The sequence below is a fragment of the Carcharhinus amblyrhynchos genome, chromosome 15 (genome assembly GCF_965287045.1).
Source record: "Carcharhinus amblyrhynchos chromosome 15, sCarAmb.v2.hapA, whole genome shotgun sequence".
Taxonomy (NCBI): domain Eukaryota; kingdom Metazoa; phylum Chordata; class Chondrichthyes; order Carcharhiniformes; family Carcharhinidae; genus Carcharhinus; species Carcharhinus amblyrhynchos.
The window spans coordinates 21,348,900-21,376,048 of NC_137338.1; the positions used below are offsets into that span (position 1 = coordinate 21,348,900).

Sequence of the window (27,149 nt, forward strand, 5' to 3'; positions counted from 1 at the left end):
AGTCGAGCACCGTATCCTGTTCTTATGAGGGCATCTTTCAGGGTCTGGAGGTGTCTGTCACGATCCTCCTCATCTGAGCAAATCCTGTGTATATGGAGGGCTTGTCCATAGGGAATAGCTTCTTTAACATGTTTAGGGTGGAAACTGGAGAAGTGGAGCATTGTGAGATTGTCTGTGGGCTTGCGGTACAGTGAGGTGCTGAGGTGACCGTCCTTAATGGAGATGCGTGTGTCCAAGAATGCAACTGATTCTGGGGAATAGTCCATGGTGAGTCTGATGGTGGGGTGGAATTTGTTGATATCATCATATAGTTGTTTCAGTGATTGTTCACCATGAGGCCAAAGGAAGAAAATGTCATCGATGTATCTAGTGTACAGCATCGGTTGAAGATTCTGTGCAGTGAAGAAGTCTTGTTCGAACCTGTGCATGAAGATGTTGGCATATTGAGGTGCAAATTTGGTCCCCATGGCTGTTCCATGTGTCTGGATGAAAAACTGGTTGTTGAAGGTGAAGACATTGTGGTCCAGGATAAAGCGGATGAGTTGTAAAATTGCATCTGGAAACTGGCAGCTCACTGGATGTCTCAGCGCTCTACACCAACATCCCCCACAACGATGGCATTGCTGCGACTGCCTCAGTACTCAATGCTGACAACTGCCAGTTTCCAGATGCAATTTTACAACTCATCCGCTTTATCCTGGACCACAATGTCTTCACCTTCAACAACCAGTTTTTCATCCAGACACATGGAACAGCCATGGGGACCAAATTTGCACCTCAATATGCCAACATCTTCATGCACAGGTTCGAACAAGACTTCTTCACTGCACAGAATCTTCAACCGATGCTGTACACTAGATACATCGATGACATTTTCTTCCTTTGGCCTCATGGTGAACAATCACTGAAACAACTATATGATGATATCAACAAATTCCACCCCACCATCAGACTCACCATGGACTATTCCCCAGAATCAGTTGCATTCTTGGACACACGCATCTCCATTAAGGACGGTCACCTCAGCACCTCACTGTACCGCAAGCCCACAGACAATCTCACAATGCTCCACTTCTCCAGTTTCCACCCTAAACATGTTAAAGGAGCTATTCCCTATGGACAAGCCCTCCGTATACACAGGATTTGCTCAGATGAGGAGGATCGTGACAGACACCTCCAGACCCTGAAAGATGCCCTCATAAGAACAGGATATGGTGCTCGACTCATAGATCGGCAGTTCCGATGCGCCACAGTGAAAAACCGCACCGATCTCCTCAGAAGGCAAACACAGGACACAGTGGACAGAGTACCCTTCGTCGTCCAGTACTTCCCCGGAGCGGAGAAGCTACGACATCTTCTCCGGAGTCTTCAACATATCATTGATGAAGACGAACATCTCGTCAGGGCTATCCCCACACCCCCACTTCTTGCTTTCAGACAACCACACAACCTCAAACAGACCATTGTTCGCAGCAAACTACCCAGCCTTCAGGAGAACAGTGACCACAATACCACACAACCCTGCCACAGCAACCTCTGCAAGACATGCCGGATCATCGACACGGATACCATCATCACACGTGAGAATACCATCCACCAGGTACATGGTAAATACTCTTGCAACTCGGCCAACATTGTCTACCTGATACGTTGCAAGAAAGGATGTCCCGAAGCATGGTACATTGGGGAGACCATGCAGACGCTACGACAACGGATGAATGAACATCGCTCGACAGTCACCAGGCAAGACTGTTCCCTTCCTGTTGGCGAACACTTCAGTGGTCACGGGCATTCAGCCTCTGACCTTCGGGTAAGCATTCTCCAAGGCGGCCTTCATGACACACGACAGCGCAGAGTCGCTGAACAGAGACTGATAGCCAAGTTCCGCACACATGAGGACGGTCTCAACAGGGATCTTGGGTTCATGTCGCACTATCTGTAACCCCCGTGACTTGCCTGGGTTTGCAAAACCTCACTTACTGTACTGTCTGGAGACAATACACATCTCTTTAAACTGTGATCAGTGCTCCTTCCACTCACATTATCAGCCACTTCAGGTCTTGAACAGCAGGTTAGGTGTAAAGATTTGCATTCTAATCAGTAATCTCTAAACTGTCTGTGCTTTATATGCTCTGTCTGAGGCCAGAACTCTCCATTCACCTGACGAAGAGGGTGTCCCTCGAAAGCTTGTGAGTATATTATCAAATAAATAGGTTGGACTAAAACCTGGTGTTGTCAGACTTTTTACTGTGTTTACGCCAGTCCAACGCCGGCATACCCACATCATGGAAATTACAGGACATGGCACATTCACATTCAGATTCTTTCCCCCATTGCTCAGAGACCAACACATTTCTACATTCTACAAGACCTTGGCTTGTACACCACTGCATTAGCTGAGTTTTGCGATAAAAAGTCAAAACTAAATTCCATTTTAATTAAGTAATTTTCTTATTGCTCCCCATTCTAATTGCACAATATTGCAAGACTTTTACATAGTCGTTACGGAATGCTCCAATAAGTGGGCCACAGATTGCAACTTTGAAGTGGAAGCCGAGTGTATGAAAATGTAGCCTTATATAGAGTTTCGTGGAATAGAGCAAACTATACGCTTCAGCATTTCACAGCAGAAAGCATGGCATGATATTCAATTATGTCCATCACAGGAAACATCTGTTTTTGTTTGCTGTAAGTACTTCACTGAGCAATATATTGAGCTGCATCATATCATTTCCGAGAAGTCCCTGAAGAACACCAGAGAAATCATGTAATTAGAAACATGAAATAGTTAAGAGGTTATTCTACAAATAAGGTTTTCTCCCCCCGCATTTTGCTTTTGTCTAGCTATGGCTAATTTGACTTTCCAAAGATAATTATTCAAATTCTTTTTGTTCTCGATGAAATAAAAGCTGGATGTATTGAAAATTGCTGAACATTTTAATGCAAAGATGGTTTCAATAAGCTTTTATTGCCATTCTGAGTATCCAGTCTCTCAATTGTTATCATTACTTTTCCTGACTTAGCTCCCTTTCTTGCAAATTCATGTCTGGTTTGGTTGCTGCCTTCATTCCCTTGCAAGCTCCTTGCCGTCTGTTCCTTCTCAGCTCCATTTCCTTGCACTTCATTCTTCTTCAGTGGTGACAGATAGAAGGAACTGGCTGTAGATGAGCCATGTGCATAGTTAAGATGCCGAGTAGAGGGGCCACCCAAGATGGCACGGTCAAGGTTGGGTGGAGGAGGGATTGGGGGTGGAGTGAGAACACGACAATAAGCATGAGGTTTGGAAGGAAAGGTTCAGGGAGCTTCTCTTCCTCACTCCCACACCCTTATATCTTCTGTTTCCAAGGGTCTCACTGACATGTTGCACCTCTCCCCCTCACCGGAAAACACCACAGCAAATTTCCACATCTACACTGATGATACCACCTCATTTTATAGAATCATAAAACCCTTACAGTGCAGAAGAAAGCCATTTGGCTTTCTGCACTGACTCTCCAGGACAGCAACTTTCCCCGGGCCCGCTCTATCCCTGTAACCCCATGCATTTACTCCACTAATCCTACACATCTTGGGAAACTAAGGGGCAATTTAGCACGGCCAATCCACCCAGCCCACACATCTTTGGACCGTGGGAGGAAACCAGAGCACCCAAAGGAAACCCACACAGGCACAGGGAGAATGTGCAAACTCCACAGATGGTCACCTAAGGCTGGAATTGAACTAGGACCCTGGTGCTGTGAGGCAACAGCACTAACCACTGTGCTGCCTCCACCTCTCGTGATCCTACTCCTGTCTCTATCCATTAAGACTCCTTGTCTGACATCCATTACTGAATGAACAGAAATATCCTCCAACAAGATATTTCTAGAACAGAAGCCACTGTCATCAATCTCCAACACAAACTTTGTTTCCTAGTGACTGACTCCATCCCTCTCCCTGGCAACCCTCTGTGGTTGAGTCCCTGATCATATAGTGGCATCACTACCAAGACTGACTAATTTCCACTTTTAACATGCCTGAACCAACCGCTGCTCAGGCCCTCATCTACAACTTTTCCTAACGTCTGTACTTGACAATTTAATACACTCCTGTCTGGCCTTCCTAGTTCTAGTCTCCACAACTTGTGGTAACTCAAATTTCTGCAGCCCACGTCCTAACATCTAACAAGCCCTATTCACCCATCTCTGCAGTACACGCTGTTCTATACTCGCTGTTAAATAATGCCTCAATTTTCAAATTCTCATCTTTGGGTGGAATTTTACAGCCCCACCTGCCAGTGGGATCTTCAGTTCCACCAAAGTCAATGGAGTTTTAAATGTTCGCCACATTTTCCAGCCTCATCCCTACCACAAGGGTGCCATAAAATTCTACCCCTTGTTTTCGAATCCCTCCATGATCTTATCCCTTCCTACCTCCATGATCTCCTCTTGGCTCACTGCACCATTCCACCTGCATCTTCTGAGATTGCACCACTAACTCTGGTCTCTTCAGGTTTCCCGATTTTAATCATTTTGCAATTAGTGGCTGTGCCTTCAGCTGCCTAGGCCATAACCTTTAGAATTATCTCACTAAATCTTTCCTCCTGTGAGGCACTGATACAATCAACCCCTTTGGCCATAACATTGGCCATCTGGCTTAATGTTTGCATTGGAGTTAAAGCTTTGATAGTTCATCTTTGTGGAGTGCCTTTGGAAGAGTTTATGTTTAAAGCATTCACACCTTGGAGTCAGATGGTCATGGTTTCAAGTCCCACTTCAGAGACATGAGCAGGAAACTCTCGACTGACATCCCAGTGAGGCTTTTCTGCATTGTCAGAGATGCTGTCATTCCGATTGGACACTAAGTCGAAGACCCGCCTGCTCTCACAGGTGGATGTAAAAGATCCCTTGGCACAAGTTAAAAAAAGGAATGGGACTTATTCATTTCCTGGTCAATGTTTACCCCTTACTCAACGTAACGTAATTAAGCTTTTCTGGCCATAAGCACATTACTATTGTGGGGGGGGCGGGGGGATTGCTACGTACAAATTGGTTACTGCATAGGTTAGGTGGCACAATGGTCAGCACTGCTGCCTCACAGCGCCAGGGACCCAGGTTCAATTCCAGCCTAGTGTGATGTGTGGAGTTTGCACATTCTCCCTGTGTCTGCATGGGTTTCCTCTGGGTGCTCTGGTTTCCTCCCACAGTCTAAAGATGTGTGGGTTAGGTTGACTGGCATGCTAAATTGCCCTAATGTCAGGGAGATTAACAGGATAAACACATGAGATAAGTACAGGGTGGAACTGTTGTTGGTGCAGACTCGATGGGCCAAATGGCCATCTTCTGCACTGTAGGGATTCTATGATTTCCTACATTATCACAGCAGCTGCACTTCTAAAGTACTTCACTGACTGTAAAACATTTTGGAAAATCTGAGGGTGTGAAAGGTACTACATAAATGCATCTTTTTTAAAATCTATAAACAAATGTTATTGTTATTAATTTTCTAATTTCATTCTTTAGTGTCCCTAAAGAAAATCTAACCCGTGATCACAATCCTCTCCATATTGCTCTGTTCAAAAGTACGTAACCACAATTAGTTTTCGTCCTGCCCTTAACATCGTTTAATTTCTCGCTGGCCAGAATGATTGATTGGCCTGATCTGAAACAGCTCCAAAGATAGAACAACCCCAGACTAATAGAAGATCCACAAGTGGGTAACAAATGCTTCAAAATCCTGTACATGAAAATAATTCTAAGACTTGGAAATGGACCACATTCACCCATGAGCAAACTCTAGTTTCAATTACATTAGTTCATTCATTTTAACAAACAACTGTGTTTGAAAGACTCAGAATGTTTCTGCTTCTAATAAACTATCTTGAAGATTACTACAATCATTTATCATATGTGATCTCAAATGATGTACTTTTTATTCACTTAAAATGTATTTTCCTACTTTCCTGACTTTGAAACAATAGTAGTTTAAGTGGTCTCAGTGGTGGTTCACCATTCACCTTGCTGACAGTTGTTCACCGAGGTTTATGCGCTTATCTGCAGAGATTTCCACTCATCTGGCATCTGTTACACCATGTTACCTTCCACAAGAGATCTGAGGCATCTCTGAGCAGGTTAGGAAACAGAGAGATTCTTTCAGCGATCATATTTTATAATCCTCAATGAAACACGCAAATGCAAACCAGAAAGTGTAAAGCAGGAAAAATAAAGTAGATTCAAATTTAGATATACAGAAAGCAAAATAAAGATTGTGAAATGTGTTGGGAGTAAGGGAAATGAACGTAAATAAAATCTCCAATGTTTTCCTCTGCTGGAGTGAGAGTTTTGAAAGCAATTTTTCAGAGCCAGAGTGGTTGTTCATGAGTAATGATCACTCATTATATCATTAAGGACTCACTTACTCCTGAATGCAATAGCCCTAATCCTTACAGCCACTAAAAGAGTAGATACATTCACACTATCACAGTCATTCTAACATCGAGTTGATCAATAATGAATGCAACAACACATTAGGTTATCTTTCATAGCAGCTTCGAGATTTCCATGTATTTGCAGCAACAGAAATGATTGACAGATTTACAATGTTGAACAGCAATAGCATAACCTTTACTATTAAAACAAAATCCAGCTCAATATTCTGAATTCAGCATTTCATTTTTCTATATCCCTGAATGAGATCTTCTCCTACTTTCCTCAAATACTGGCAGTAAAGTTTAAACTTCTCAAATCATTTCTTAAAGTTTATCCCTTTGATACCTGGCAAAATTTTTTTCATTGGACATTTCTAATACGTGGGGTAAGATTTTTCAGATGGTGGCGATTTCCAGCCCACTGCTTGGAGGGTCAGCATCCCTGCTGATCATGACAGCCCCACAGCCATTCAACCCTTAGAGGAGCATTCGTTGGCTGGAGGTGGGATTTCTGCCCCTCACTTGGGAGGAGGTCCTGCCTCAATGAGCCAATCTAACTGACAGCATCACCTTGAGCACTATTCACCACAAACAGTCTTACCAATCTGAGTGTCAGAGCTCCAGGACCTGCTAGCTGTGGGCTCTCATGGCTGGGAAGGGAGTGGAGGGAGTGGGGATGGGGACTGTGATGGTAAGGGCAGGCAAGGAAGCATTATCCTGGGGAATAAGGAAAGTGGGGAGGCAGTTGGTGATGGAAGCACCTCCCCTCACTCTGTCACTCAAAGCTTAAGCAGATTGATGTGCCAGGCTTCCTCCCCGGCCCTGAACTCCTTCCAATGGCTGAAAAGTTTTGACCTGGTGGGTAGCAGCTCACTACTGGCTGGCAATGACCTCTCCTTGCCTGCTCCTTGGAAAATTGCAGAAAGCTTGGGGGAGTAGGGAATGCAAGACAGGGAGCCCAAGACGGAGTTTTATAGCCCTCCTATTCTTACCATGACCACAAGAAACCACAAAGGGCTGTGAACATAGCCCAGTCCATCACTCAAACCAGCTTCCCAACCATTGATTCTGTGTACATTTTCCACTGCCTTGGAAAAGCAGCCAGCATAATCAAGGACCCCATGAGCCTCAGACATACTCTCTTCCACCTTCTTCTGTTGGGAAAAAGATAGAAACATTTGTGGACATGGACCAACCGACTCAAGAACAGCTTCTTCCCTGCTGTTGTCAGACTTTTGAATGGACTTACCTTGCATTAAACTGATCTTTCTCTACACCCTGGCTATGACTGTAACATTACATTCTGCACGCTCTCGTTTCCTTCCCTATGAACGATATATTTTGTCTTGCGCGCAAGAAACAATACTTTTCACTGTGTGTTAATACATGTGACAATAATAAATAAAATCAAATCAAAATCAAAAATCAACACAAAACTATTTGGCATTAATGCCACCTCACACACAAACCGTGGTATGAAAAGTGCAAAACAATGTCACGTTGATGTGAAGCAGTCTTGCCACTCTTTGGTGTTTGGGGCAGAGTAAAGGAGTATTACTCTTTATCTCACTGTGCTATAGCTAAGAGAGAAATACAAACATGGTTTGTATTCACAGACATCAAAGCTCAGCACTCCATCAAATAGCCTACAAATCAGCAATTTGCAGCAAGTTCTCCAAACCTAGCATTTCCAATTAGTGATAGCAGACAAACAGAACAGGTTTATTTCGCAGTCCTGTGTCTGCATTTTTTTTAAAATGCAAGCATTTGGCAGTTGGTGTAAAATTGATTAACGCCTCTGCTAAAATAGCGGAGAGAGGAATGCATCAATGCCTGCTGGGATGGTATTTTTGTTTAATGAAAATATTAACCTTCCCACCAAGTTTGGGAAGCAAATTGGCAATAAAAGTTCCTAAAACAGTTTATGCCTTAGAGTTTCAGGGCATATGAGTGGCAAATAATGATTAGCTGTAACTTTTTTAAAAATCTGGCTTGTGGTATGCACAGGCTTATGAAGTTATTATTTTGAGATTGTAAACTATGCAGTATGATTGTCAAAGTACATTACACCACTCACTGCTATGATGATCTGGACCCCTGTGACCAGTATTAGTAAATACCCACTAGGTATGTAATTTGAAGCCACTCATTCAATTCAATTCTGAAGCATTTGTTTAGTGTTAACTGGTCTCTCGAGGACAAAGAAAAAGGGGCTGTATTGCATTGTTTTGGAATGACCTGGAATGAGTCATCTCTTGCTGCTACACTGCTAGTAAATTTTAACTCTAGCTTGTAAATTTTAGCAAGCCATGAGAAATACTATAAAGCAGACACAAACTTACTGTAAGGAGGACGTTGGCAAGCTGTGAATATACTAGTAAGACATTGCGGCAGCATTCAACAGAAACATCTCAGACTTCAGGTTAGAGATCTCTTCCAACAAATAAGAGCCTTTGGCAAATAATGACCCCAACTAGAATTTAATTAACCAATCCAAATCCTTTTAAAATTCTGGAGTATGTTTAGAAACATCTGATATAAACAACCCAAATTTATTAGTTGGATAATGGTACCAAAAATCCCGACCAAGTCAACCCAGCATAAGACAACCCTCTTTTGCGAGCCAAAATGCATATTTAGGCCTATACTTGGCGTACAAGCTGACCCCTCCATTTTTCAGCTAATAAATGCATACTTAGGAATATACTTGCGTTAGGAGTCAGAATTTTTCAGCTCAGAGATACCTGTTTAATATTATACTGGCCTTACAAATCAGACATGTGATCAAGCAGGCGAGGCGGGCTGTGTTGCCAAGAAGATGCATTTGAGTTTAAGACATGTGCACGCAGAGCAAGGCACACATTGTGACTGACGAATAGAAATGAGTCTTCCTGCAAAAATAAAGAACAAAGCTGGTTGCAAGCTAAAAGTCATAACATTTGCTAACTCAAGTCCTAGGCCCAATTATCTTTAGCTGCTTCATCAATGACTTTCCTTCCATTATAAGGTCAGAAGTGGGGATGTTCGCTGATGCCTGCACAACGTTCAGTACCATTCATGGCTCCTCAGATACCCAAGCAGTTCAGGTCCAAAAACAGCAAGACAATGTCCAGACTGGGGCTGACAAATGGCAAGTAACATTCCCTCCTGACAAGTGCCAGAAAATGACCATCTCCAACAACAGAGGATCTAATCACTGCCCCTTGACATTCAATGGCATTAACATCACTGAATGCCCCATGGTCAACAGCCTGGGGATTAACATTGACCAGAAACTGAACTAGACCAACTATATAAATACTGCGGTTATCAGAACAGGTCAAAGGCTAGGAATCCTGTAGCGAGTAACGCACTCTCCAAAACCTCTTCACTATTTACAAGGCACAAGTCAGGAATGTAATGGAAAATTCTCCTCAGTCAGGAGAGTAATGGAATACGCTCCAAAGTCAGGAGTGTAATGGAATACTCTCCACTTGTCTGGATGAGTGCAGCTCCAACATCATTCAAGAAACTCAACACCCTTCAAGACAAAGCAGCCTGCTTGATTGCTACCCTTTCCACAAACATTCACTCCCTCCACCACCCATGAACAGTGGCAGCCGCATCTATCATCTACAAGATGTATTGCAGAATCTCACCAAGGTTCCTCAGGCAGCACCTTCCAAACTCATGACCACTGCCACGAGGACATGTAACAGGTACCTGGGAACACCGCCTCCTGGAGGTTCCCCTCCAAGTCACCCACCACTTTGACTTGGAAATATATAGCTTTTCTCTCACTATCGCTGGGTCAAGTCCTGAAATGCCCTTCCTAACAGAACTGTGGTTGCACTTACACCTCAGGGATTGCAACGTATAAAGAAGGCAGCTCATCACTATCTTCTGAAAGAAACTGGGGTTGGGTAATGAATGCTGGCCTAGACAGCAACACCTATATTCCATAAATGAATTTAAAAGATATAAAAAATAAACTGCACTGCTAAGCAAGAGAATTCAGTGGTCACGAAAACTTGGTGTGAGAACAGAAGAAGGAGGAGACCAAGGTGAATAAGATGCCCAAGACTGAATGTGGCAGGAAATGGATACCAGCCACGAGCCTAATCTTGAGAGGCAGGTATTGGGATGGGTCCTCAAAAATGCTTGAAATGGTTAAATCATCACCAGAAATACAATGTGCATATACACAAATCAAAAGCAGCAAAGATTTCAGAACGACTAGTTGGAACAAAAGTGTCCTGTGTGGAGGAAAAAGGTAGAAATTGTTGAGAGACCGCCAAAAGATTTTGATGTCAAAAATACTAGTGTCCTGACATTGATCAGACAACGGCAAAATCAAGATTACCCACTTTGCCACATCAGCAACATGGAAGAAACACCCATGACTTTCAATATACCCAGCAACCAAACATTCAGATCATTTAGAAAATGCAGGGTGGAGAGGAGGATGAATTGCTGTGGAGGAATAGTTATGAAACTAAAGCACCACGTCTGATCCAGAATGGAAATGTTATTAAGATCTTTACAGTCATTCTGCAATAGCTGAAATGACTCAAGATGAATTCAATGAAGTCTTCGGCAAAGGTCAATGTTGGGTGAGATAAGCAGCATTGGACAGCCCCCTGCAATGGTGGCTTCCTCCCCGCCCGCATATAGTTCTGGACCTTGAAAAACATTTGAAGTCAATGGTTCCTTCCATGAGGTATTGCTGGGGGCGGCCTCTGCGTCACTGCACCCCATCATTAAATCAGACACTCAATGATTATTTTCAAAGGTGGCCCCAGTGCACAGCTGGCAAACCAGGAAATCTTCACTCAGTTGCATCCGCTGGCAGTACCCTGGCACTACCCTCACCCCACTGAGTGCTGGACTCACTTCCCAGCTTATTAGTCACAAGTAAGGCTTACATTAACACTGCAATGAAGTTACTGTGAAAACTCCCTAGTCGCCACACTCCAGCATCTGTCTGGGTACACTGAAGGAGAATTTGGCACGGATATTCACTCAACCTGCACATCTTTGGACTGTGGGAGAAAACTGGAGCCCCGGAGGAAATCCACGCAGACACAGGGAGAATGACCCAAGCTGAGAATTGACCCTGGGTCCTTGGCACTGTGAGGCAGCAGTGCTAACCACTGTGTGTGCCTTCAGAGGCCAGTCGTGCTTCACACCATTCTGACATCATACCGCCGCAGATGAAAGTTTTGGTGATGGGGGGTGGGGGGTGGCATATAGGCGTGATAATTATATGTTAATTTATTATAATGAGATTCTCAACACTGAATGCTGGGAAACATGGCCCACCATTGACAGGGATAAGAGACAATCAACGTTTCACATCATCGTGAAACATGACTCTTGCCTTCTGACGATACTTTCTGCTCCTGTCAGCAATCTCGCCCAATGCGAATGGGAGCGGAAATTCCCAGTGTCGGATGCGTAAGATTACGCATTTGATGGTTTTTAAAACACTATGATTGTGGTTCAAACTATCCCTGTAGAATTATTTTATTCAAATAAAGTATGACACACATTGCTTTAATTTGAAGTACAGGGTTTTTTTTCCACATTTCCAAATGGTGATCGTTTACACTGATGGTTCACATTTCACATTCAACTTGACCCTTATTTTTGGAAGGATTTTCCGTGACCTTCAGCAAGTCCAGCTGAAAAGGGCAAAGAGAAACTTAGCCATTCAGTGAACTGGAAAAGAAGCCTAGCTTTATGGTGCAGGGATGGCGATTCTTTTCAAGTCCAGGCTGGTCATGGTCAGAAGGCTGACCAGGGAATGTTCAGAGCAGGCCAATAGGCATAATGTGGTGTCATTTTTAAATTCTCTTTTTGTTCACAATTGGGGTTATTTAGTGAGTTAATTCAGAGCGACGTCTAAAAACAGCTTTTACTATGCATCTTCATTTTCTTATTGTAAAATAAAGCTTAATGACTCACATATGACTTCTCCCCATGTGTTTCTGTCTGCGCCTGAGATTATTCAATTCAGATCACAAGCAAGATATACCTCGGATATACTTTCTAACAATATAGTTAGACAATGCCAGACACATGGACCGCTTACAGCAGTGCTGGGCAGCATGGTGGCACAGTGGTTAACACTACTGCCTCACAGCATCAGGAACCCGGGTTCAATTCCTGGCTTGGGTCACTGTCTGTATGAAGTTTGCACATTCTCCCCACATCTGCATGGGTTTCCTCCAGGTGCACCGGTTTCCTCCTACAGTCTAAAAATGTGTGGGTTGGATGGATTGGCCATGTTAAATTGCCCCTTACTGTCAGGGGGACTGGCTAGAGTAAATGCATTGGATTAGGGGATAGGATCTGGGTGGGATGGTGTTTGGTGTAGACGCGATAGGCCGAATGGCCTCCTTCTGCACTGTAAGATTCAGTGATTCTAACCTACATCCCAGGTGTCCACATGTGGCCCATCTAGGTTCTGAGTGCAGACCATTTTGTTTAACATTGCTCACACACAGGTTTGCCACATTCCGCTGATCCCTGTCAATAGTCATTTTTTTCCTCTACCAGTACTACTGAAGTGATACTTGCATTAAGCAAGGGCAAGTGAAATAAGGTACGTGCTGATTGTTCTCAACATTGACTCAAAGTGATTAGCACTGCTGCTTCACAGCTCCAAGTATCTAGGTTCAATTCTGGTCTTGGGTTACTGTGAAGATTGCACATACTCCCCAGGTCCGTCTGGATTTCCTCTGGGTGTTCTGGTTCCCTCCCACAGTCCAAGCATGTGCAGGTTCAGTGGTTCATGCTAAATTGTCCCTTAGTATCCCAAAATCCCAGCACCAAAGAAAAGCCAAGCAGCGTGCCTTAATGACTATCGTCTGATGATTCTGACTGCCATCATCATGAAGTGCTTTGAAAGGTCAGTTGAGGCACGAATCAATTCCAGCCTCCCGGACTGCCTGGATCCACTACAGATCATCTTTTGCTGCAACAGGTCTGCAACAGATGCCATCTTCCTGGCCCTGCACTCAACCCTGGAACACCTAGACAACAAAGGCACCTACAGCAGACTTCTATTTATTGACTACAGCTCAGCGTTCAACACCATTATTCCGACGAAACCCATCTCCAAACTCCCTGGATTGGGCCTTGGTTCCTCCCTTTGCGACTGGATCCTGAACTTCCTAACTCACAGGCCACAATCAGTAATGATAGGCAACAACATCTCCTTTACGGTCACCCTCAACACCAGGGCCCCACAAGGCTGTGTTCTCAGCCTCCTACTATATGCCTTATACACGTATGACTGTGTGGCTAAATTCCTCTTGAATTTGATTTTCAAGTTTGCTGACGACACCACCATAGTGGGTCGGATCTCAAACAATGACAAGACAGAGTACAGGAATGAGATAGAGAATCTGGTGAACTGGTGAGGCGACAATAATCTCTCCCTCAATGTCAACAAAATGAAGGAGATTGTCATCGACTTCAGGAAGCGTAAAGAAGAACATGCCCCTGTCTACATCAATGGGGATGAAGTAGAAACAGTCAAGAGCTTCAAGTTTTTAGGTGTCCAGATCACCAACAACCTGTCCTGGTCCCACCCATGCCAACACTATAGTTAAGAAAGCCCACCAATGCCTTTACTTTCTCAGAAGACAAAGGAAATTTGGCATGTCATCTACGACTCTCATCAACTTTATAGATGCACCATAGAAAGCATTTTTTCTGGTTGTATCACAGCTTGGTTTGGCTCCTGCTCTGCCCAAGACTGCAAGAAACTACAAAAGGTTTTGAATGTAGCCCAATCCATCATGCAAACCAGCCTTCCATTCATTGACTCTGTCTACACTTCTGGCTGCCTCAGAAAAGCAGCCAGCATAATTAAGGACCCCACGCACCCTGAACATTCTCTTTTCCACCTTCTTCCATTGGGAAAAAGGTACAAAAGTCTGAAGTCACATACCAACTGACTGATGAACAGCTTCTTCCCTGCTGCCATAAGACTTTTGAATGGACCTATCTCACACCAAGTTGACCTTTCTCCACACCCTAGCTATAATTGTAACACTACATTCTGCACTGTCTCCTTTCCTTCTCTATGAATAGTATACTTTGTCTGTATAGCACACAAGAAACAATACTTTTCACTGTATGCTAATACATGTGACAATAATAAATCAAAATCAAGATGTGTAGGCTAGGGGGTTTAGCAGGGTAAATACTCAGAGTAACATGGACAGAGCAAGGGGGTGGGCCTGGGTAAGATGCTCTGTCAGAGAGTCAGTGTAGACTCAATAGGCTGAATGGCCTCCTTCTGCATTGTAGGGATTCTATGATTCTATGACTGCGAGAGGCATGCACTCCCTCTGCATTCAAGGCATAAATATTTCTTTTGTTTTACATTTGAACTTGATAGTTTCCTCAATATATAAGTGATAAAGCATTTTATATCACTCATTATTAAATATTCGGTGTGTATTAAATGTATTTAATTTTATTCATGGGGTCACAGTTGGCAGACAGGCCTGATTTCAATCCTGCAGGCCACTGAAATGAAGGCGGGCCAGCCCTGCAGCCCATTTACTAGCCGAGATTGCCAATCACTGATTGACACCTTTGTATTTGAAGGAATAGGTAAAGGCAAATCCGAAGGCTGTGTTGGTGTATCTAGTGGTTTGGGAGTCCATTCCAAACATTACAATTCTGTGTCCCCTTGCTGACCTTGCATTCTTTGTTGGGGTCAATTCCAGGTGCATTCTAGCACTTACACCAGGATATTGGGTCCGTGGATCTTCAGAGCCACTTTTACTTCACCATTCTTCAAGAGCTGGAGCGAGTAAAATGGGTAGATCGGTTTCTTTTCCTCCCTCTTGGACTAGTGAAACTGTGCAGTTCCCTGAAGAGTCCGTTATTGGCAACAGGAAACTTATTTTAAAAAATCTCAGCAGTCTCCAGACATCATTACAAACAAAAATTGTACCCTAGGCACCATTTTTTGCGTTCTTGAACCCAAAGTCACGCGTTCTGTGTTGCCGTGGGAACTGTTCAAACTATGTTCAATATTTCTCACAAAGAAATATATAGGGTTTACTTCCAAGTGCTCTCTCTCACCCATTGCAAATGAAGGTCACTCCCAGTAAGTGAGGCCTCCAGCAGGCTGCAATCAATGAGTCATGCTCCAGAAATGCTGGTACCTTCTGCATGCAAATACTTACCAGACAAAAACTCTTCAAGTCTGCAGGACGACGGAAATGTTCTGTGAAAGGCTCTTGTGAAGGCACACACTGGATTGACAATCTCTGGATCTAATTTATGAACTAACATTGCATCTTCCTGCTCATTGTTAAAATGCTGTCTTGTAAAAATTTAAATGCTGCAAATGCCTTGCCTGTAATTTTCAGCTACTTGATTTCCTTTAAAGAACAGAAACACTAGGGTCCTGCATTGTCAGTAAATGCACGCCAGAACAGCATTTCATTGTTCAAACCAAAATACTGTAATGCGAAGTTTAAGTTTGCCTATTAGTGCCACAGTTAGGCTTACACTGACACTGCAATTAAGTTACTGTGAAAATACCCAAGTCGCCACACTCCAGTACCTTTTCGGGTACATTGAGGGAGAATTTAGCATGGCCAATGCACCTAACCAGCATGTCTTTTGGACTATGGGAGGAAACCGGAGCACACGGAGGAAACCCACGCAGGCGTGGAGAGAATGTGCAGACCCGCACAGGCGGTGACCCAAGCTGCGAATCGAACCCACATCCCTGGCGCTGTGAGGCAGCAGTGCAAACCACTGTGCCTCCAAAAAACAAGACTGCAGTGAAAAAAGGCACATTCCCAAAAGAAATGAAGAGAATAACCATTTGTGCAGTTTTACGTTGCAGTGCTCTAATTTCCAAAGCATCAAATTTATCATTTTCATCCTTCCACAATTTTACTCAGCGCAACCTTCTACATTCTTGCAGTATTGGCTCTGCATCCTTGTGTAAGGATTGGTTTTAGGTCTTCAAGTATATAATTTAAATTGGATTGAAACATTTTAACAAGACCAGACTGGACAGGAACTGTAAAGCCACCTATTCTATGAGCAACAAGTGAATGTGTAGCAATAGATGTAATTAAATCTTACCTTGATTCAACTAATTACAGGACCTTCCTATGATTACAAGAAAAATAATAATCTCATCACCTGTCTTAGGCGCTCTTAATTTTTGCTGGTCTGCCTTTTGATGCTAGCTACGGGTTTGGCATGAATAAACTTTCCTCCACTAGGCCAGACTTCCTCCCTAGACCAAATCTAACCCATTGACCGTTTCCCCTTTTTTTGCCTTTTCCTGGAACAATGCTTCGGGATTTGACCATAAATCTGTCAACAAAATCAACTCCCCCCTTCTCATGCCTGCACAAATGTAAACAATATTCCCCTCTTCTCTCCCAACTCCCCAGCAAATCAAGGAAAATAGCTACAAATATTTAGTAGAATCTCTAAACCAGCTCTGATTCAGATACCTTTGTATCCTAAAAAAAATTTCCACAGTTGTGCTAATTTAACCTTTTGAGAATTACATGCAACTTAAAAGCATTCTTAACATAAAATTACGGCAAGATCTCTCCTACTCCCCTGCCAGGCAGTAGTCACAAATTCCAAACATAACAAATGCTAGATAATTGTGAATTATATTGTCTGAAAACCCAACCAACTCCACGTGATTATTCACAGCCTTCAATGAATTCCTAACTTAATTGATTTTTTTTTGCAAGAGCAAGCCTTCCAATTCATATGTTTAGTCAAACCTTTACTTGTAGTTTCATGACAAACAGTTTGTGCAAGATCAGCTGAATGGCCAGGGGTTTGAACCGAGGACCAGTTGTTGTCTCTTGGTTAGATGTTGAACTGAACATGTCGTGCCACCTCAGGAGCACACCGAGGTGTTTGTGGTGGAAAATAAAATGTCTGGTCCTTTCATGTGATCGGAAGCAACTGTTTTGCTAAGAAAGCTACATATTCTTTTCCTGCGCTATAATACTCTTTTATGTAACAATTACATTTCTACCAGCCTGTAGTTGAAATCTGTGTGACAATTTCCTTTTTAATTGTAATGCTTTGTGTGCTTTGAGGCAGTGGCAACATGATAAGGCATGATGTAAATTCAAGCAGTTAATTTTCTATGCCCTGTTGTTTAGCTGATAAGTAACGATTGAAGCTTTGACAAACTGAATCCGTTAGTCAAGGGAACCCACATTACAAAACAAAAGCTTATGAAAAATGAAACTTTATCAGCAAGAAAGGGTTTAATGTGTTTTGACAAATAAGAATTCAACGTTCCAACTTTCATTCATGTACTCGCTCCAATAAAGTTTCTTGTGAAAAGCAAAAATCGAATGTACTAAAAGGGACTGCAAACATTAAACAGGAATTGCATCATTGTCCGAAAAGGGAAAATGTACATTACATGTTACTCTATAGATGGAAATTAAAACATATAGAAACATGACCATAAATAATTAGACTATTTTCCCACCAATAATCTTTTCCTACTTGAGATCACAAACTGGCTATGTTTCCCCGAGATGCTGCATGTTCCACATTTCAGTGCTATTTTTGGAATTAACTTGTACATATTGGCTCAGTATCCCAGTACTGAATCCATGTGTTCAAACAGATTCTAAAAATACTGCAACATTGGAAATTATTCTCCAATTAAATGTGACCAATTCATATATGCAGTACCTTTCATTGCTGCTGTGTGGCAGAGGACAATCTTCTTCCCTGTTGCCGTCAAGTATCCGGAAATTACAGCATTTTCATGTGACTATCACATTGAATCAAAAGGCTGGAAATAAGCAGCCGGCCATGAAATTGGAGCAAAGCGCCTGATCAGTGGCAAGAGTTGCCAAGGGATAATAAGACATTGTTCTGCCCTTAGCCCACCGAGTGTTTTTCTGTCTACTGGGTGGAATGCACACAAAGGTATATACAAAAAAAAACATTATTTACTTCAGATCACAAAGGGTGAGGGGGGAGGCGGGGTGGTGGTGGAGGTTCTACTGATAAACCTCTGGATTATGCTACTGCTTAAATTTATAGGATGGTCATGACGCAGTAAGCGCCCGTACAGTCTATAGTGTCTGTGCTGGCCTTCTGAAGGAACAATTCACATGGTGCTATCCCCAGCTTTCCCTCCATTGGCCTGCACATTTTTCCTTTTCAGCCAATGATCCAATTCCTGTTGACTGTCTCGATTGAACATCCCTGCACCACATTCTCAGGCATTGCATTCCAAATCCTAACCATTTGGTGCATGAGAAAGCTTTTCTTCCCTCCATTGCGTTTTTGGCCAATTACATTAAACCTGTGCCCTCTCATGCTTCATCCTTCCACCTATGGATACAGTTTCTCTCTGTCTACTCTGTCCAGACCCCTCTTACCCCTCTCTTCCCCAACGAGAGCCATTCTAATGTCTCTAACTTATTTATTTAACTGAAGTAACTCGTCCCTCTGCTCCACTTGTAGGAAGATATCCTTCCTAAACATGTTTTGGGTGACCAAGACCAACTCAAGTGAAGCAAAATAAGGCACTTTTCAACAGTGGAACTGGGTGGGGAAGGCGGGTTCTGGTGGCCAATTTGAGGATGAGTAGGGGTTGGAGGATATTATTTCTGATGATCAGGGGATGGGCATTGGTGAGCATGAAGAGGAGGAGATTAGGGACGGGGTTCCTGGTTACCATTAGGAGTATGGGAGGTTTAACGCAGTTCAAACTTACAACTTAACTTGAAGGGTCACAACAACCTCTCTGCTGGCCAACACACGATCTTGCAGATGCCCGCTCAAATCACAGCTCAGGACTCCGAGGCTCAATTTCTCACAGACTGTCCTAGAAATAAAGGACAAAAGGCAAAGGTCTAAATAGGGGAAAATTCCTTAAAAGTACAGGCGTTGACCACTCAAAGTACTGTATGTTTCTAACAAGCATATTATGCAGAGCTTTATCAAATGCCTTCTGATAACTGATATATACAACATTCATTAGTACAATGTTTTCCTCAAATCTGCAACTAAGTTACTCATGCACGACCTGCATTTTACAAATTAGGCAATACAAACAGCCTCTTGAGCTTATTGAGTCAAACGATTCTGACAGGGTTTGACAGGGCAGATGCTGAAAGGATATTTTCTCTTGTGGGGGAAATCTAGAACTGGGATGCACAGTCTGAAACTAAATTGTACTGCCCCGCCTGCCCCAGGAATCAGAGCGGGCGAGGGGCGGACACTGGAAAAGTTTGTTGACCTCGGGACAAGCGAGGCTGTAAAGTCGCACCCAAAGAGTCTTCATTCAAGAGACAGATGAGGAGGAATTTCTTCTCTCTGAGGGTCAGTAGTCTTTGGAACTCTGTTCTGCAGTGAGCAAGAAAGGCTGGGTCATTGAATACATTCAAGGTTGAGCCAGACAGATTTTTAGTTCACTATGAAGTCAAGAGTTATGCGGGGGGAGGCACAGGAAGGGAAGTGGCATTGAGGCCACAATCAGGTCAACCATAATCTTATTGAATGGTGTAGCAGGCTCAAGGGGTGAATGGTTTATTCCTGCTCCTATTTCTTAAGTTCTTACGCAAGAGGTTTCAGCCTTTATAGTAGTAACTGGTGTCACTAACAGTTTAGAGTGGACAAGAAATTTGTAACATGGGATAAAATGACTTCCATTAGTCAGTGCGTCCATACATCTCAGATCACCACCAAACAACTGAAGTAAGATTTTGTCAGAATATTTTTGTAACAGCAGGGGTCTGGGAATGATATTTGGAAAAGAGATGGAATGATGGGGAACACAATCAGGTAGGTTGAGTTGTTAAAAGTGCAACAAGCTGAATGGTTCCCTTTACAGGATGCAAAATTGCTATGTTTTTCTTTTAAACTTCACATTACTATTAGTTTTGGGTTATCAGAGCTTTGCTGAAGTTGCAAATTTGCATCTGGTTCCCAACACTTTGAAAATTTAGAAGGTGACAGGAGTCCTGAGATTGGATCCTTGTATCTTGTACTCCAGGTGTGGGACTTGATCAGTAGACAGACTGTAGACATACTCCAATACCTGCTTAACACTTGCTTACTAGTATTACATCTAATTTCAGAGTGTACATTTTTAAAAGTAAAGTTTAATAGGGTCACAAGTAAGGCTTACATTAACGCTACAATAAAGTGACTGTGAAATTCCCCTAGTCGCTACATTCCGGTGCTTGTTCGGATCAATGCACCTAACCAGCACATCTTTCAGAGCGTGGGAGGAAACCGGAGCACCCAGAGGAAACCCACGCAGACACAGGGAGAACATACAAACTTCACACAGACAGTGACCCAAGCCGGGAATCAAACCCCGTTCCCTGGTGTTGTGAGGCAGCAGTGCTAACCACTGTGCTACCGTGCCACCCCAGGGATTTTCTCCTAGTCACAGTGTTCCAACCACTCCTGAGAGTCTAACACAAGGTTGACTGATCTCAGGGGTACACCATCATCCATGTCATACATTAACATGTCACATCTGTTACCTGTTACATGACATCTCCCCTCTCCAAAGCTACTGCCCCATTTTCAACAACAACGCAGTAGGGCAGAATTTTCTGGCACCTCTGTGGTGCATCCAGTGTCGAAGTAGCTCCCCACTGGGAAGCGTGAGACATTCTGGTCCCATTAACGTCAAACACATTTGGGGTTGCTTGTTGGCCATACCACTGGGGTACCCAGTGCAAGCAGTTATTATTTATTTGGACAGAAGATCTCCCCAATGAAAGGGCTGGAAGATTCAGCTCGATGTCTTCAATCATTTATATTCCTTTTCTGTAACTCCCTTCCAACAACTACAGATTCTACCCAACCCCAACTCCTACTCTAGAGCTCCCCAAGTCACAGTGCTGGAAAATTCAACCTCCCGCAGCATGCTTTGTCCTGAGGGAAGATTTCTTGATGACATGCGGGTACACTTCTGCATCGGGTAGGATATCATCATCTGCAGAAGGGGACAGCACTTCAGCAACACTGCTGGGAGCAGAGTGTAGGTTTCAGGATAATTGAAAGGGCAGTAAACACTGAAAGTCTGATCTATGTCCATTAATGTCACCACAGTTTTTTTTAAGTTTATTTATTGTTGTCATGAGTAGGCTTACATTAATGCTGCAACTAAATTACTGTGAAAATCCCCTAGACACCACACTCCGGCACCTGTTCAGCAGAATTCAGCATGGCCAATGCACCTAACCAGCAGTTCTTTTGGGCTGTGGGAGGAAACCAGAGCACCCAGAGGAAACACGCGCAGACACAGGGAGAGCATGCAAACTTGACACAGACAATCGCCCAAGACTCAAACCCGGGCCCCTGGCAGTAGGGCTAACCACTGTGTGCAGCTGCAACCATGTTCTGAGATAGTCCTTCTATCTTGGACTCTTGGCTCGGGACTTGGACAGTAGATAAACTATAGACATGCTCTGGTATCTGCTTGACATCTGTTTGTTCACACTACACCACAATAGATTGCAGAGTAGGCATGTTTATTCCAAGGCAGGGTGTTCCAACCTTTCTCTCTGTCTCTCACACATACAAAAGAATCTAACACATGTTTGGCTGGTGTCAGTGGTACGTTATCATCTACATCATATATTACCATATCCCAGCTATTAACCCTTTATACTATGGCAGGATCACTCTTGTGCATTTATACTCGAAACATCAGCTCTTTTCTCTCCTTACAGATGCTGAGATTTTTTAGCATTTAATTTTTGATTTCACTCTTGGTTTATGTTGCTTTTTCCAATTTTTTTTTCCAAATTGTACATTAGCAAAATTCAAATGGGGTAGCCAGATCTAAAAACTCCACTGATATTCATTTATCTATTAGCGTAGCATTATTGGATAAATATTATGTCAATTATTCCAATTTTTTAAAAATTGAACCACAGTAATAGAGTAATTTGAGAGTGGGATGAAAGTTTTAATCTATGGTGATGGTGCAGAGCTTCTTTGAAGTAATTTTTCCACATTTTTGTTTAATTTTTAACATGGTTAGCATTTGACTGAGTTTATAATATAGATTACAAAATATGGATGAGTCACAGGCCTGCAACTTAATTTTGACCTTCAAAGGCTATGCATATACCACGAGAGAGTCACTCTCAAAGCTAATGGAATTTCAACTCCAATTAATTCCAGCATTTTCCCATTCCCAGATATCTATTAAGGGTGCCTAATCTGTAGGGTAATCTTCCTTCCTCGAATGAAATTCCCTCCCGCATAGTGAAGAATTAAACCCAGATGAGATGATGCTAACCCTTCAGGCAATTTCATAACATTATCCCCATGCCATTCCTTTCCAAGTTCGTATTGTACAGCACCTAGACACCTTTTCTGAGCTAGTGCATTGGTGATGCACTTTTATTTAATGAAAATCCAAGCACAAATGACTAAAAATAACAAACAATTGGAGCGCTCTTCACAGAAGCCTGGCAAGGGATGAACTCATACGTGGATGGATGGGGCTTTTTAAAAGGTGTTGTCGTTGTGAGAATAAAGACCAAAAAAGAAGCATTGTGCAGTGTAGAAAGAGGCCATCTGGCCCATCAAGTCTGCACTGACTCTCTGACAGAGTCAAGCCTTCTCCCTGACCCTTTCCCCTTTACCAGACACATTTCCCATAGCTAATCCATCTTGGAAGGCAATTTAGCATGGCCAATCCACCTAATTCGCACTCCTTTGGGCTCTGGGAGGAAACTGGAGCACCTGGAGGAAACCCACACAGACACGGGGAGAACGTGTAAATTCCACACAGATAGTTACCCACAGCCGGAATTGAACCCGAGTCTCTGGAGCTGTGCTGTGGAAGTGCTCACCCACTATGCCACCCATATACTCAAAAGGAACATGTAGAATTAACTTAAACCATCATAAATATTATACAATAACTAATTATAACAAATGGCCATGAATAGAATGTTCCCATTCAGATTCCAACAGAACAGACTGGCTGAATGTAACCTGGAAAATCACACGCTACTCAAAACACCTAAATATTGATGGGGTGGCACGGTGGCAGTGGTTAGCACTGCTGCCTCACAGCATCAGGGACCCGAGTTTGATTCCTGGCTTGGGTCACTGTCTGTGCAGAGTCTGCATGTCCTTCCCACGTCTGAGTGGGTTTCCTCCAGGTGCTCCGGTTTCCTCCCACAGTCCAAAGATGTGCTGGTTAAGTGCACTGGCCATGCTAACTTGCCCCTTAGTGTCAGAGGGATTAGGAGGTTAAATACATGAGGCTGCAGGAATGGGACCTGGGTGGGATTGTTGTCGGTGCAGACTTGAGGAGCCGAATGGCCTCTTTCTGCACTGTAGGGATTCTCTGATAAAACAGAGGTTCCAAACTATCCAGGAAGTTTGACTGATCAATTCAAACAATAGTGGAGATTCTGTTTTACAGTATCCGTGAAAAGGTTGTAGAACATTCCTGAGTTTGTTTTACCTGTTCAGTAATGCAAAAAGCACGCAGTATTCTAAGATTATTTAGATAATGTTTTGCTCAGGCATAACATTACCAGATGCACATGTCCCATAAGACACAGAAGCTTTGTTGAGGTTGGAGAAACACCTTTGTTCTGTCAAGACAGCTCAGAGCTCCTTCGGCATCCACCTAACAGAACGTTTATCCCTGATCAGACTCAGGCAGGGGAAGGAAGAGTAATTTCCTGCCCAAAAGGAAATCAGGGAGCACCTCAGGCAGGAATTTTGAATGCAGTTGAGCGATCACAACTCACAAACCATATTTGATATGTCAGCTAATGAGCACCTGAAACTTGTTGTTATTCAACTAAACAAAGCCCCAACTGGAGAGATGTTTGCATGTGAGAAATGTAAAAAACAACGCACAAACTAAGGAACACAGTTCATGCAGTCGGGGATGGAGGTCTCAGCAGAAATGAGAACATACAGATCCATTTTATTTACAAAACAGGATGCAAAAAGATGTCTTCCCAGAGACGCTTCTCAGAAGATATTGAGACGGTTGTCATGGTTATGTTTCCTCAAACACAACTTAGCTTTTAAAGCTGTGGTTACCAAATATTCTAAACCGTAAACAAACTCTAAACACATTACTACAGTGAGTGTGTACGTGTGGTGGCAGGATGTGGATCTTGCGCAGCTGGCATTAAAGCAGCAAGTCCCTTTCCCTCCCGAACTGACTGATGTAGTCCTAAATTATGTTCATTGGTAAACCTTTTCCTTGGCCGACCTTAATTGCCCTTTCTCTACAGCAAAATCTGGATTACTGGGAAATGGGGACCCTTCCTGCCTGACATTTCCAGTGATCCAAATGCATTTTTTCTCCACAGAAAGGGTTTGGAATTAGGTTATGTTTTTATAAAAGTGAATCTGTACAAGAATAAGGAGGGCAGACATTAGATGTGTGGACTAAAAGCAGACATGTGAACTTATGACGTAGTTCAGTCGTTAAGGGGAGGCAATGGCCCACTGCTATAATCACTAGACCATTAATCCAGAAACTCAGCTAATGTTCTGGGGACCTGGGTTCGAATCCCGTCACGGCAGATGATGGAATCTGAATTCAATAAAAAATATCTAGAATTAAGGTTGGAAGAGTGCAGAGAAGGTTCACGAGCATGTTGCCGGGACTTGAGAAGCTGAGTTACAGAGAGAGATTGAATAGGTCAGGACTTTTGGGTTGCCATGGCCTAAAGGGAACATTGGATGGGAGGCCAGCCTGAGGAGCATTGGAACTGTCAAGACACAGGAAAAATGAAAGGAAGACGCATCTGGAGCAGTGGAAAATCTTGAAGAAAATGACTTAGCAGGCAAGGCAAAAGGAGGGGTTCAGCAACCACAGCTGAATAGATAGCTTTATGTTAGTGGCAGATAAATCCCTGCTCCTGGACACAGAGTGATGGGCAGGGGATAGAGACTTAAGGAGATGGCTTGTAAAGTGAAAAAAGACACCAAGGGTATCTTTGCATTCCTGGATAATCTTGGAGTATTGAGCATTTTGGCAGGGTACAGCAATAGTGGATTATATAGTTGAACTCAGAAGATTTTTTTGCTTACGTAATACCAAATTATTCAAGTGCTGTCACTCCAGGACTTCTCAGAGTGACCATTCATTTTCTCTTGTAACACTGCCACTTTAAACCATTTCTTCTACTGTGAAGACATTCAGTACAAAGTACTGATTACCCGGCTGGAGTTTTCCCAAAACTGTAGATGTGGATTTGGAGGTGGGGGGAGGGGGGGAGTGGAATTTTAGAACCCAGTCCTTCAGGAGATCTCACCAACATACTTCTGTCTCAGCACATTTTACCCAGAGGCAATGGCTATCTGCAAGGCCCAGCTTGGGCACGAGGCAACTAAAGGCAGGACCATCAATGATGAGCAAATAAAATTAGAGGCTCACAAGAGGCCAGAATTAGAGGAGCATCAGTATCTTGGATGGCAGCGGGGCTTAAGGAGATTACAGAGGTGGGGAGGAGCGAGGCCGTGGAGAGATTTAAAAACAAGGATGAGAACTTTATAAACATGACATTGCTTGAATGAGAACCAATTTAGGTCAGCGAGCACAGGAATGATAGGGGAAGGTGACTTGCTGTGAGTTAGGACAGGAGCAGGATAGTTTCAGATGACAAGTTTATGGAAGTTAGAATGTGGAAAACCAGCCAGAAGTCCATAGGAATAAACATAATGAAAGCATGAACAAGGGTTTCAGCAGCAGAAGCAAATGAGTTGAAACAAGGGCAAAGTTGGGCAATGAGACAAGGTGATGGCCTAGTGGTATTATCACTAATGCTCTGGGGACCCACATTCCCGCCATGGCAAATAGTGGAATTTGAATTCAATAAAAAGTATCTGGAATTAAGAATCTACTGATGATCATGAAATCACTATTGATTGTTGGAAAAACCCATCTGGTTCACTAATGTCCTCCACGGAAAGAAATCTGTTGTCCTTACCTGGTCTGACCTACATGTGACTCCAGAGCCACAGCAATATGGTTGACTCTGAACTGCTCTCTGTCAACTAGGGATGGGCAATAAATGCTGGCCCAATCAGCAATGCCCAAGTCCAATGAATACACATATTGTTACAGAGGTAGAAATAGGAGGTTCTAAGTGATGGCACATTTAAGTGATGGAACCTCACCTCTTTGATTTTGATTTGATTTATTTTTGTCACATGTATTAGCATACAGTGAAGAGTGTTGTTTCTTGCGCGCTATACAGACAAAGCATACCGTGCATAGAAGAGAGAGTGCAGAATGTAATGTTACAGTCATAGCTAGTGTACAGAAAGATCAGCTTAGTGTGAGGTAGGTCCATTCAAAAGTTTGATGACAACAGGGAAGAAGCTGTCCTTCAGTCAGTTGGTACGTGACCTCAGACTTTGTATCTTTTTCCTGAGGGGAGAAGGTGGAAGAGAGTATGTCCTGGGTGCATGTGGCCCTTAATTATGCTGGCTGCTTTTCCGAGGCAGTGGGAAATGTAGACACAGTCAATGAATGAGAAGCTGGATTGTGTGATGGACTGGGTTTCATTCACAACCCTTTCTATCTCAGGATCAAGGTTGCGAACAGACAGGCTTAACCTCAGATTGTGGCCATGGAGATGGATAGAGTCAGTGCTAAGAAATGGAGGAAATTGCAGGAAAGGTCTGCTCATCCAATACTGGATGTAGGATAAGCAGTCTGATAATTTAGCAAATGTGGGCGAGTTAGGAGGTGTGG

The 27,149-nt window shown here is 43.2% G+C and overlaps 2 protein-coding genes across 9 annotated transcripts in view; one reads left to right on the forward strand and one right to left on the reverse strand.

The window, feature by feature from the left end:
* cmss1 (cms1 ribosomal small subunit homolog) overlaps nucleotides 1–27,149 on the reverse strand; it is a 323,934-nt gene that overhangs the window by 183,108 nt on the left and 113,677 nt on the right. For all 7 annotated transcript variants that reach the window (XM_080203561.1, XM_080203564.1, XM_080203562.1 and 4 more), the window contains exon 2: nucleotides 19,152–19,262. The gene's annotated coding sequence lies outside the window, so the exon portion shown is untranslated. The remainder of the gene's footprint in view (nucleotides 1–19,151; nucleotides 19,263–27,149) is intronic.
* Nucleotides 1–27,149, forward strand: part of filip1l (filamin A interacting protein 1-like) — a 235,731-nt gene that overhangs the window by 130,267 nt on the left and 78,315 nt on the right. The window lies entirely within an intron of this gene.